Source organism: Lynx rufus, unplaced genomic scaffold, assembly GCF_022079265.1.
Source record: "Lynx rufus isolate CCGP_SWC_20201006 ecotype Redwood Valley unplaced genomic scaffold, mLynRuf1.p SCAF_6, whole genome shotgun sequence".
Classification (NCBI taxonomy): Eukaryota; Metazoa; Chordata; class Mammalia; order Carnivora; family Felidae; genus Lynx; species Lynx rufus.
In genome coordinates this window covers 70602742-70616170 of record NW_025814878.1, presented here as the reverse complement: position 1 = coordinate 70616170, position 13429 = coordinate 70602742, and the positions used below count along the sequence as shown (strand labels likewise).

Below are 13429 nucleotides of genomic sequence, written 5' to 3'. Positions count from 1 at the left end.
CTTCCTTAATCGCCATCACCTATTGCATCCATCCCTCCCCCCAACTCCCCCTCTGGCAACCATCAGTTCCCTATAGTTAATAGTCTGTTTCTTGGTTTCTCTCTTTCTCCATCTCTTTGTCTCTTTCTCTCTCTTTCCTTTTGCTCACTTGTTGTGTTTCTTAAATTCCACATATGAGTGAAATCATATGGTATATGTCTTTCTCTGACTGACTTATTTCACTTACCACAATATACTCTAGCTCCAACCACATCATTACAAATGGCAAGATTTCATTCTTTTTTTATGGCTGAATAATAGTCCAGTATATTTTTATACCACACCTTCTTTATCCATTTGTCAATTGATGGACACTTGGTCTGCATCCATATCTTGGCTATTGTAAATAATGCTGCTATAAACATAGGGGCGCATGTAGCCCTTTGAATTAGGGTTTTTGTATTTTGGGGGTAAATAACCCAGTAGTGCAATTGCTGGGTTGTACAGTAGTTCTATTTTTAACTTTTTGAGAAAACTCCATACTGTTTTCCCCAGTAGCTGCACCAGTTTGCATTCCCACCAATGAGGGTTCCTTTTTCTCCACATCCTCACCAACAACTCACACAACTTGTTTCTTGTGTTGTTGATTTTGGCCATTCTGACAAGTGTGAGATGTTATCTCATTGTAGTTTTGACTTGCATTTCCCTGATGGTAAGTGATGATGAACTTCTTTTCATGTGTCGGTTGGCCATCTGTATGTCTTCTTTGGAGAAATGTCTATTCATGTCTTCTGCCCATTTTTTTTAATTGGATTATTTAGTTTTTGGGTGTTGAGTTTTATAGGTTCATTATATATTTTGGATACTAATCCTTTATTGGATATGTCATTTGCAAATATCTTTTCCCATTCCATCGATTACCTTTTAGTTTTGTTAATTGTTTCCTTTGCTGTGCGGAAGCTTTTTATTTTGACAGAGTCCCAATAGTTTATTTTTGCTTTTGTTTCCCTTGCCTCAGGAGACGTATCTAGAAAAGAAAAAATGCTACAGCAAATGTCAAAGAGGTTACTGCCAGTGTTCTCTACTGGGATTTTTATGGTTTTAGGTCTCACATCTTGGTCTTTAATCCGTTTTGAATTTATTTTTGTGTATAATGTAAGGAAGTGGTCCAGTTTCATTCTTCTGCATGTGGCTGTCCAGTTTTCCCAAAACCATTTGTTGAAGACATTGTCATTTTCCCATTGTTTATTCTTTCCTGCTTTATTGAAGATTAATTGCCCATATAATTGTGCGTTCATTTCTGGGTTTTCTATTCCATTCTATTGATCTATGTGTCTATTTTTTGGGGGCGCCTGGGTGGTGCAGTCGGTTGAGCGTCCGACTTCAGCCAGGTCACGATCTCGCGGTCCGTGAGTTCGAGCCCCGCGTCGGGCTCTGGGCTGATGGCTTGGAGCCTGGAGCCTGTTTCCGATTCTGTGTCTCCCTCTCTCTCTGCCCCTCCCCCGTTCATGCTCTGTCTCTCTCTGTCCTAAAAATAAATAAACATTGATCTATGTGTCTATTTTTGTATCCGTACCATCTGTTTTGATTACTACAGCTTTGTAATATAATTTGAAGTATAGAACTATGATGCCTCCAGCTTTGTATTTCTTTTTCAGGATTGCTTTGGCTATTCGAGGTCTTTTGTGGTTCCATACAATTTTAGGATTTTTATTCTAGTTCTGTCAAAAATTCTGTTGGTATTTTGATAGGGATTGCATTAAATGTGTAGATTCCTTTGGGTAGTATAGACATCTTAACAATATTTGTTCTTTCAATCCATGAGCATGGAATATCTTTCCATTTCTTTGTGTCATCTTCAATTTCTTTCGTCAGTGTTTTATAGTTTTCAGAGTTTGGTTAAGTTTATTCCTGGGTATCTTTTTTTTTTTTTTTTTTTTTGTGGCTCCTGGCTTATTTTAAATAGGTTGTTTATTTCTGCTTTTGTCCTGATTTTCCTCACTAAACTCATACTTTTCTGGTCTTAGAAAGGGAGCACAAATATACATGAAGCTATGATAACATTTTTGTCTTTAGAAACAAAAAATGACATTTTTAAAAAATCATTTAGAACCATGGGCAGATTTTCCTTTCTTTGTTGTGATTTGCATGGTAAAGTCTTTAAAATTGGGCAAAAGGATGAAAGTAGAAGAGTAAAACTATGGCAATTTTCCTTTGTCCATTCAAAGAGCCACAGTGCTGGGAACCTGTATTTCAGGGCACCAGGAAATGAGACAGTGGACTTTGAACTTTCCCAGACTCTAGGGTCACTTGCTATTATTTGGGTTTAACACAGCTACTAATTGGCCAGGAGGAAATAATTTGTATTACCTGGGCATTTCAAAGTGTGTGGCCTAGGATAAGCAAGATCATCTTGAACAATGACAGGAGCTGGGTTTTACCTGAGGAGAACTTTAAAATATAATGTTTTTTCAAGTTTTTATAATTTGCTATAAAATGTTTTTGCTCTGTTGCTACCCAGATATACCCTTGTGAATATGTTCTTACAGCTCTCTCAAAGCATACACTAGCACTTTGAATCACAGCATCAAAAATCATGATTGAATTTTTTTCCTTTCTTTTTGTTCGAAAGGCCTCAGATTCAGTTATAAAGAGACACGTGGAGCCCTAGGGTGATGCACTGGCTTGCTTAGGAAGGGTCAGGCTCATAAACACAAGTGTGAGCTCGTAAATGTACTTTTCTGCTGGATATAAAAGTGCTAGTGTTGTAGCTGCAGGGGAATTTGATGGCACCCTTACATTGGGTGATATTGGGAGAGCCCTTTAGTTGGGGGTCTATAAACAGCGTGGTCTTCTGAATCCCAAACCCTATACTAGTCGAAGACTATGTAATTAATTCATGGTTTTAGGTGTTGCCTCCCCAATCCTTATCTGTGTATCCACTGGGGTTAAAAAGGAAATGTTGAACATGTTTCCCTTTCCCGTTTTTCTTTTTTACACACTGAATTAAAGCCTTCATGTCCCCATTAGAATAGATGTTTTTTTCCCTAACATTTCTTCTTTGACTCTCTAGTCTCAAATAAAAATGACATCAAAACAATTTCTGAGCACATACTGCCTTTTCTTTCAAGGTTCTGTACTCTCATACTAATCCCATTTACAAACACATTGCCTAGATTTATTTTGAATTCCCAGAATTCCCGGGTCATACAACAACAATAATTTAGCCAGACATTATTAGGGACATTAGGGAAGGTGGGGGAAAATTGGCCTATAAAGAAAATATATCTGCCAGCTCCATCAGCATGAAGACTGGGGCCTTGTTTCTTTCTTTGTTTTTTTTTGTATACTCCATTGCCTTTTAGTGCTGGGTTGTCCAGCCTTACTCTACTCGCCTGAGGAGGCATCTCAGACCTTTATTTTTGGAACACAGCTCTGGAAATTGTTTTGTGGTTATTATCATTTACTTCACAAACTTATACATATTGCAGTACGTATAAGCCGTTAAAGGAATGAAGTCTTTCAAAAGGTATCGGGCCTTTGCCTAGCGTAAGCAATACTTAGGCTGTAGCTCTCACCATTTTGCTTGGAGCCAAGGTGCTCTTCTAAGAGGAGATAATGGAGTTTAAAGTAAAGAGAAAGATGTTTGCTTGATGAGATTGTTTCTTCAAAACACTTGCTACTTGAAGCTGGATGAAACTAAGAACAGAGAACACAGCTCTGGTAAAGAAGAGGCTTTGCTTATCTAATTTGTTTTATTCTGGTTAGAAAGAGCCCTCCTTCTCTAGGAATGCTTACAGAAATTTATGAAGATTGTAGAAAGAAACGACAGTCCGTTCTAAAAAGAACATGTAGGCTGATTATACTTGAATAACACAATCTGCCAAGACTATAAAGTGGCTTCTAGTTTCAACTGCCACTTCTCATTCTTTTTTTTCTAAAATTTTTAATGTTTATTTATTGAGAGACAGACAGAGTGTGAGTTGGGGGAGGAGCAGAGAGAGAGGGAGACACAGAATCAGAAGCAGGCTCCAGGCTCTGAACTTCCAGTGCAAAGCCTGTCATGGGGCTCAAACTTGTGAACCACGAGATCATGACCTGAGCCCAAGTGGGAGGCTTAACTGATTGAGCCACCCACTTGCCCCACGACTTCTCATTCTTAAGAGAATGGTGATAATTTAAAGGAAGTTGTCTTAGCTGTAGAACCTTCTGAGTTCTTTTTTTTTCTAAGGCTTTATTGAAGAAACTTAGAAATCAAGAGAGAGAGAGAGAGAGAAAGGGAGAGAAAGAGAGAGAATCCCAAGCAGGGTCTGCACCCTCATTGCAAGCCTCATGCAAGGCTTGATCCCACAAACCTTGAAACCATGACCTTAACCACAACCAAGAGTCAGACGCTTAACTGACTGAGCCTCCCAAGCACCCCTAGATTCTTGTGTGTGTCCCTGTGGCTCTCGTCCTCAATATTTCTATTGAATTAATTTCTGCCTTTTGTTCAGGGCACTTATTACTAAGTCTTTGTCTTATTATTTTTTTAATTGAAGTATAGTTGACAAATAATGTTACATTAGTTTCAGATGTACCACATAGCGATTTGACAAGTCTATACATTATTCTATGCTCACCACAAGTGTGGCTACCATCTGTCACCATACAGCACTATTATAGTACCATTGACTATATTCCCTTTGCTGTATCTTTTATTCTTGTGACTTATTCATTCCATGACTGGAAGCCTGTATCTCCCACTCCTCTTCACCTGTTTTCCCATTCCCTTCTACACCCCTACTCTGGCAACCACCAGTGTGTTCTCTGTATTTCTGAGTCTGTTTTTGCTTTTTATTTGTTTGTATATTCATTTAGTTTTTTTAAAAGATTCTACATATAAGTGAAATCATATGGTATCTGTCTTTCTCTGTATACTTAATTCACTTAACATAATACCCTCTAAGTCCATCCACATAATCATAAATGGCAAGATCTCATCCCTTTTTATGACATTTCAATTCGTGTGTGTGTGTGTGTGTGTGTGTGTGTGTGTGTGTGTATACCACATCTTCTTTATCCATTCATCTATTGATGGACACTTGGGTTGCTTTCATACTTTAGCTATTGTAAATAATGCTGCAATAAATGGGTGTTTATAAATCTTTTCAAATTAGTGCTTTTGTTTTCTTTGGGTAAGTAGTCAGCAGTGGAATTATTGGGTCATATAGTAGTTCTATTTTTAATTTTTTGAGGAACCTTCATATTGTTTTCTATAGAGGCTGTACAAACTTATATTCCCACCAACAGTGCATGAGGGTTCCTTTTTTCCCCACATCTTCACCAATACTTGCCATTTCTTATTTTTTCGATTCTAGCCATTCTGACATGTATAAGGTGATGTTTCACTGTAGTTTTGATTTGCATTTTCCTAATGATTAGTGATGTTGAGCATCTTGTCATGTGTCTGTTGGCCATCTGTATGCTTTCTTTAGAAAAATGTCTACTTAAGTACTCTGTCCATTTTTAAACTGGATTGTTTGGGATTTTTTTTTTGGTTTTGAGTTGTAGAAATTTTTATGTATTTTGGAATTAACCTCTTACCAGATATATCATTTGCAAATATTTTCTGTCATTCAGTAGATTGCCTTTTTGTTTGGTTGACGGTTTCCTTTGGTGTAGTTCCAATAGTTTAATTTTACTTTTGTTTCCCTTGCCTCAGGAGACATATCTAGAAAAATGTTCCTGTGGCCAATGTCAAGATATTACTGCCTGTGTTTTCTTCTAGCAGTTTTATGGTTTCAGGTCTCACATTTAAGTTTTTAATCCATGTTGAATTTATTTCTGTGTGTGGTATGAGAAAGTTTTCCCGTTTCATCCTTTTGCATTTGGTTGTCCAGTTTTGCCAGTACAATTTATTGAAAGACTGTCTTTTCCTATTGTATATTTTTGCCTCCTTTGTCATAGATTAATTGGCCATATAAGCATGGGTCTATTTCTGGGATCTCTATTCTGTTCTATTGAGCTGTGTGTCTGTTGTTGTGCCAGTACCATGATGTTTTGATCGCTGTAGTTTTGTGGTAAGTCTTGAAATTTGGGATTTTGATTCCTCTAGCTTTGTTCTTCTTTCTCAAGATTGTGTTAGCAAGTTAGGATCCTTGTTGGTTCATAAATTTTAGTATTATTTGTTCTAGTTCTCTAAAGAATATTGTTGGTATTTTGATAAAGATTGCACCGAATCTGTAGTTTCCTTTTGGATAGTGTGGACATTTTAACAATATTAATTCTTCCAAACCATTAACATGGAATATCTTTCTATTTATTTGTGTCATCTTCATTTTTTTCAATCAGTGTTTTATAGTTCTTAGAGTATAAGCCTTTCACCTCTTTGGTTCAGTTTATTCCTAGGTATTTTATTCTTTCTGGCATAATTGTAAATGGGATTAATTCCTTAATTTTTCTTTCTGCTACTTTGTTATCAGTGTATAGAAATGAAACCAATTTCTGTGTATTAATTTTGTATCCTGCAACTTTACTGAATTCATGTATCAGTTCTTATAGTTTTTTGGTGGTCTTTAAGGTTTTCTATTTGTAGCATCATGTCATCTGCATATAGTGACAGTTTTACTTCTTCCTTACCAATTCAAATGACTTTGATTTCTTTTCTTGTCTGACCACTGTGGCCAGGAGTTCCAGTACTATGTTGAATAAAAGTTGTGAGAGCAGACATCCTTTTTTTGTTTCTGATCTTAGGGGAAAAGCTCTCAGTTTTTCACCATTAAGTATGATGTTAGCTGTGAGTTTTTCACATATGGCCTTTATTATGTTGAGGAATGTTTCCTCTAAACCCACTGTGTTGAGAGTTTTTATCAGAATGCATATTGTACCTTGACAGATGCTTTTTCTGCATCTATTGAGATGATCATATGATTTTTATTCTTGTTGATACAATGTATCACATTGATTGATTTGCAAATATTAAATAATTCTTGAATCCCCAGAATAAATCCTACTTGATTGTGTGAATGATCCTTCTAATGTATTGTTAAATGTAGTTTGATATTATTTTGTTGAGGATTTTTGCATCTATGTTCATCAGGGATATTGGCCAGTAGTTTTCTTTTTTTGTAGTGTCTATGTCTGCTTTCCATATCAGGGTAATGATGGCGTCCTAGAATGTATTTGGAAGCTTTCCCTCCTCATTTTTTTTTTTTTTGAATAGTTTGAAGAGTTAGGTATTAACTCTTCTTTAACTGTTTGGTATAATTTACCCCTGATGTCATTTGGTCCTGAACTTTTGTTTGATGGGAGTTTTTAAATCACTGATTTAATTTTGTTACTAGTAATTAGTCTATTCAGGTTTTTTATTTCTTCCTGATTCAGTTTTGGAAGATTGTATGTTTCTAGAAATTTATCCATTTCCTCGAGGTTGTCTAATTTGTTGGCATATAATTAATTTCTCATAGAATTTCTTTATAATGTTTTGTATTTCTTTGGTGTCAATTATTAATTCTCCTCTTTCATTTCTGATTTTATTTATTTGTTCCCTCTCTCTTTTTCCAGCTAAAAGTTCCTCAATTTTGTTTATCTTTTCAAAGAAACAGCTCCTTATATCATGATCTTTTCTTTTGTTTTTTTAGCCTCTATTTTATTTATTTCTTCTCTGATATTTACTATTTCCTTCTTTCTACTAACCTTGAGCTGTTTGTTGTTCTTTTTCTAGGTCTCTTAGGTATAAATTTAAAAGTCTTTTTTTTTTTTTAATTTTTTTTTTCAACGTTTATTTATTTTTGGGACAGAGAGAGACAGAGCATGAACAGGGGAGGGGCAGAGAGAGAGGGAGACACAGAATCGGAAACAGGCTCCAGGCTCTGAGCCATCAGCCCAGAGCCTGACGCGGGGCTCGAACTCACGGACCGTGAGATCGTGGCCTGGCTGAAGTCGGACGCTTAACCGACTGCGCCACCCAGGCGCCCCAAAAGTCTTTTTATACTTATGAGTTAAAATCTGTTTCAATTACAGTTTATGCACTGAATCTTTGTCAGTTGGCTTGTAAGGGAGGGTTTGCTCCCATCCAGTATGCTCTGGCTCTTGCTGACCTGTTTCTCAGGACCTGAGGCACAAATAATCTCTCCCCATTGAGAACACCCCTAGTGTGCTCCACCATAACACTGCCTGGGTAACCATTCAATCCCTCCCTCTACCCAGCAATACCAACTCTGGAAATTACAATGTAATTACTTAATGTTCAATATCACATATTTTCCAAAAGCTCTAAAATGAGGAATTGTCAGTCTGGATAAGGAGCCCCTCAGGTTATAACTGCCAGATCAAGGAATCTCAGCATTTAACAAAGTCAACCCTAGAAATGTAATTTAAAGTTTTCTATAATTTACACTTGCACTTATAATTACCTTTTTATTGTCAGCCTTCTCCAAAAACTTGTATGTTTTGTGAAGCAGGAACTGAGTTTATTTGGTCCACTAATATGTCCCACTACAGAGCCAGGAATGTAAAGGAATATACCTACTACAGAGCCAGGAATGTAAAGGCAATTAATAATGTTTGTTTGTCTTCATATTGTCATAGTAGCCAGGACTGGTGCTCAGTAAAGTGAGATGAATCACTGATATTTAGTCTGTCTGATACATACTGGATTAACTTGCATTAACTTCTGAGTTTTCCTATTCCCATTTTTTGTATTTCCAGTCACATTTTATATTTCCACTCACCTAGAAGATGCTTTCAATTATTTTTTTATGCCAAGAACAGGTTTGGCATATGGAAAGAGTTTATGGAATGAATAAACAGTCTTGGGAAGGTTATCTGGCATCTGTAGGCAATACTAATTTGGAAGCCTGGACATATAACAGAGAACAGGAAAACAAATTTAAGACCCTCCACTCAGACCCAAATGATGAAGGCAGAACTGAGATAAGAGGGAAATTTCCAGGCTTTGGCAAGATGGTTGAATCAAAGCAGCAGTTGCTCACTTTGTCTACTATTTTGTGAGTGATCTCTGCTCACTTTCTGCTGGAGGTTCCCCAGCCCACATGCCAAGGTTTCCATGCATGTATTTTCTTAGGTAAAGGAATATTTTAAGATAGAGAATAATTTGGGGCGCCTGGGTGGCTCGGTTGGTTAAGCGTCCGACTTCGGCTCAGGTCATGATCTCACGGTCTGTGAGTTCGAACCCCGCGTCAGGCTCTGTGCTGACAGCTCAGAGCCTGGAGCCTGCTTCGGATTCTGTGTCTCCCTCTCTCTCTGACCCTCCCCCGTTCATGCTCTGTCTCTCTCTGTCTCAAAAATAAATAAACATTAAAAAAAAATTTTTTTAAAAGATAGAGAATAATTAAATGCTTTTAAATTTTGTGTTTAAAATATTCAAAAAGGCAGCAAAGCAGAGTGGATAAGAACGTAGATTCTGGAGCAGACTCTAGATTTGAATTAGGCAAGCTATGTGGCCTTGAACAAGTTATTTGATTCCTTTCTTTCTCAGTTTCCTCATCTGGAATGATGGTAACAATACCTATGCTACTTCATATGGCTGTCATGGAGATGAAATGAGTTAATCTTTATAAATCTTATAAAGTACTCATAATAGTAAATGATATATAAATGTTAAATATAAACAATTGTCTTGGCGGGGAGGAAGATAAGGATATTGCCATGTATATTAGCCTCTGAAGTTTCTTATTCTGTTGCAAATATTCTATATTTCATGTCTTCTTTAGAGTATGCATGTATCCATGATATTTCCTTGCGATATCTACTTGAGTTATCAATTTAAACCTTGCATCTGGTGTAGAATTAAACGGCACTTGCCCAATGAGCTATCTGAAATGGAGCCCACAGTCAATTGTTCTTTGATAACTCAGTTTTCATTCTGCTTCCACAATCTTGGGAAACATCCGTTAGAAATTGGCAGAACTTCTGCTCTCTAATCAGCACTACACCCTGAGTTTTCCTCGGAAGCTGGAGGAAAGACCTGGTTTTCAAACAATGTAATTGCCATTTAAAGACATACCTTGTTTAGTTTGTCTTGAGCCAAATGATTTCACCTGGCTCTGGCAGTGAAATGACAGCTCAGGTTCTCATCTACACTCCAGAGTTTCTAAGGTGACCAAAGCAATCACAGGAACATTAATATTCTGGATTTAATCAGTAGACATACTGCTTTATGAGTCACCTAAAATGTACAGCAGAATCCTTTCAGGAGGACTGAAGGAAAGTAATTCTCCCTCTGTCATGAGAAAGAAGTACTTGTGAACTTTGTTGTTGTTATTGTTTTTTAAACAAGCCAGTATCTTACCAAGATTGAGCCCAGAGGGATGAAAATGAAAATAAGAAGATATGGGGCGCCTGGGTGGCGCAGTCGGTTAAGCATCCGACTTCAGCCAGGTCACGATCTCGCGGTCCGGGAGTTCGAGCCCCGCGTCAGGCTCTGGGCTGATGGCTCGGAGCCTGGAGTCTGTTTCCGATTCTGTGTCTCCCTCTCTCTCTGCCCCTCCCCCGTTCATGCTCTGTCTCTCTCTGTCCCAAAAATAAATAAACGTTGAAAAAAAAATTTAAAAAAAAAAAAAAAAGAAAATAAGAAGATATGGATAGAAAGTCAAAATGATTGGGAAGTCCAGGGACAAAAGTGGACTATATGACCTTATGTGGTAGGGTTGTCGAGAGGCAGAGCTGGAGGCAAGATGGAGGGATATGTGCCCAGGAACTCAATGATCCATACTCCTACCTGGAAAATATTGGTATCCATACTTGACACGGTTGTCCTGCTTGATTGACTACATTGATTCAAATATTCCATCCACCTGGCGAGATTTGACAGTGTTTGGCATGACCATCCCTGCTTTGATGTTATGAGCTTAGCTAATTCAGTCAAAGAACAGTTTATAATGAAAGCCCTTTATTTTGAATTTGAGAGAAATCTGTTGGATGGGAATGATATCTCCACTTGGGTTTCTAAATTCCATGCTTTTTCCTCTTAATATTCACCTAAACTATCTCTTTCAAGACCAAGTCCCAGGTCCTTACATATGGCCAATCTCAAAGGCGAGTCAAAATGAACACTTGTGTTCCGTTTATGGAGCCTCCCAAGAAGGCATATCGTTCACTCCACATCCTGATGCCTGCTACTTGAAATTTGAGCTCACCCCTTTCTCTTTCTTTACTGTATTCCTGGCTGATCACAAAAATGGGACTATCACATCAGACTCACACAAATCATAGATCTTACCTAGGGTCAAATTTTATTAATAATTTCAAGGAGACAAGTAATCAAAAGGCATAGCATAAGCATAGGCCAGTTTAGGACTGTCAGTGAAGGTTCCTAAGCCCTTTTTCAAAGTACTGGATTGATTCTGGCCCAGATGAATATATGAGGTCTCTATAGGATGTGTGCTGGTCAAATCACTTACCCAGAAGTAGCCCATTTAAGTCTTGAAAACTCTCCATTTTATACTCAGCTGGTTATGTAGCTTGCATGACTTTTCAGAGAACTCTGCCCCCCAAATTCACAGATGCCAACTTTGTTTACCAGAAGCAATACAGGTAGCTTTGTACTCGTGCTAAAAGTTTTTTTAGGGAGACTCTTCCCCTAGCAATTCAATTATTTTACCTGGCATAAAACCTGTCATTAGTATCTTTATAAAATTAGACCATGTCACCTTCTTTATTTCCTGGGGATAACCCTATGGAGAATGGATTACAGACCTGCTGTTAATCCTGTCCCAGACATAAAGTGGCTGCTTACTTGGAAAGCCTGGGGGAGCAATGCTCTGGGGAATCCAAGATGAAAGCTAACATCACAGAGTCCACTCTTCTTACCTACCAAAAAAGCAGATAGTGAAAACTTTTCCTTTTTATTTAAGTTTTTATTTAAATTCCAGCTAGTTAACATATGGTGCAATATTGGTTTCAGATGCAGAATTTAGTGATTCATCACTTACATACAATACCTGGTGCTCATCACAAGTGCCCTCCTTAATATCCATCACCTATTTAACCTATCCTCCCACCTCCCCTCCAGCAACCCTCAATTTGTTCTTTATAGTCAAGAGCCTGGGGGCAACTGGGTGGCTCTGTCAGTTAAGTGTCCGACTTTTATTCCAGCTCAGGTCATGATCTCATGGTTCCTGAGACTGAGCCCCACGTTGGACCCTGAGCTGACAGTTCAGAGGCTGCTTGGGATCCTCTCTATTCCTCCCTCTCTGACCCTCCCCTGATCGCACTCTCTCTCAAAAATAAAATAAACATTAAAAAAAGGAGTCTGTTTTATGGTTTGTCTTTCTCTTTTTCTCCCTATGTCCATCTGTTTTGATTCTTAAATTCCACACATGAATGAAATTGTATTGTTTTTGTCTTTCTGTAAGTGACTTATTTCGCTGAGCATAAGCTATCCACATTGTGGCAAATGGCAAGATTTCGTTGTGTTTTTTTTGTTGTTTGTTTTGTTTTTTTTAAGAGAGAGCACAAGTTGGGGAGGGGCAGAGAGAGAGGGAGAGAGAGAATCCCACACAGGCTCTGTACTGTCCGTGCGGAGCCTGATGCGGGGCTTGAACTCACAAACTGTGAGATCATGACCTGAGCCAGAACCAAGAGTCAGACGTTTAACTGACTGAGCCACCCAGGTACCCCAAGATATCATTCTTTTTGATGGATGAGTAATATTTCATCATGTATGTATACCACATCTTCTTTATCCACTCATCATTCAATGGACACTTGGGCTGTTTCCATAATTTGGCTATTGTAGATAATGCTGCTGTAAACATTGGGGTGTATGTCTCCTTCAAATCAGTATTTTTATATCCTTTGGGTAAATACCTAGTGGTGCAATTGCTGGATAATAGGGCAGTTCTATTTTTAACTTTTTGAGGAACCTCCATACTGGAAAACCTTCTGCTTGAACTGAGGACACTATTGCCCAGAGATTTCTTTCCCTCATTGTTTTGCTTGTGTTCCAGAGTTACATCATTTCTTATGAGAAGAAAGCAATCCAGCTCTAGAAAACACTCAGGCACAGAGAGAAACCACAGTATGAACCACAGGGAGCAGCTGCATTGTCTCCCTGGGAGATGTTCTGGTTTCATGGAAAGCCTAGTTGAGGCAAAACACCTTCAGATCTTATGGTGAAGTTGGTTGGAACCAACAAGTGTTGGTTCCACTTTTTATGTGGCTCTGAAATTGAAGCAGAATTAGTTGTTACTTGTGAGGTTTGGATGAGTGATGCTGTGTCATTAAAAGGAACATAAATAGATTCACTGATTTGCCCAGAGTACAAACTTATCTACTTTTGGACTGAAACTCAAAAGTCCAGATTCAAAATCTCATCTTTTCTCTACAAGGTAGAGACTGTGGCCGTGTGACTGCTGTATCATGCATAACCGAGAACAATGGCTACTGCCCTCTGATGAGCATTTACTCTGTGACGGACTCCATTGTAAGCTCTTCACATAAGTGA

The 13429-nt window shown here is 38.1% G+C and overlaps 1 pseudogene; it reads left to right on the top strand.

The window, feature by feature from the left end:
• Nucleotides 1-13429, top strand: part of LOC124529130 (tigger transposable element-derived protein 1-like) — a 72665-nt pseudogene that overhangs the window by 54143 nt on the left and 5093 nt on the right.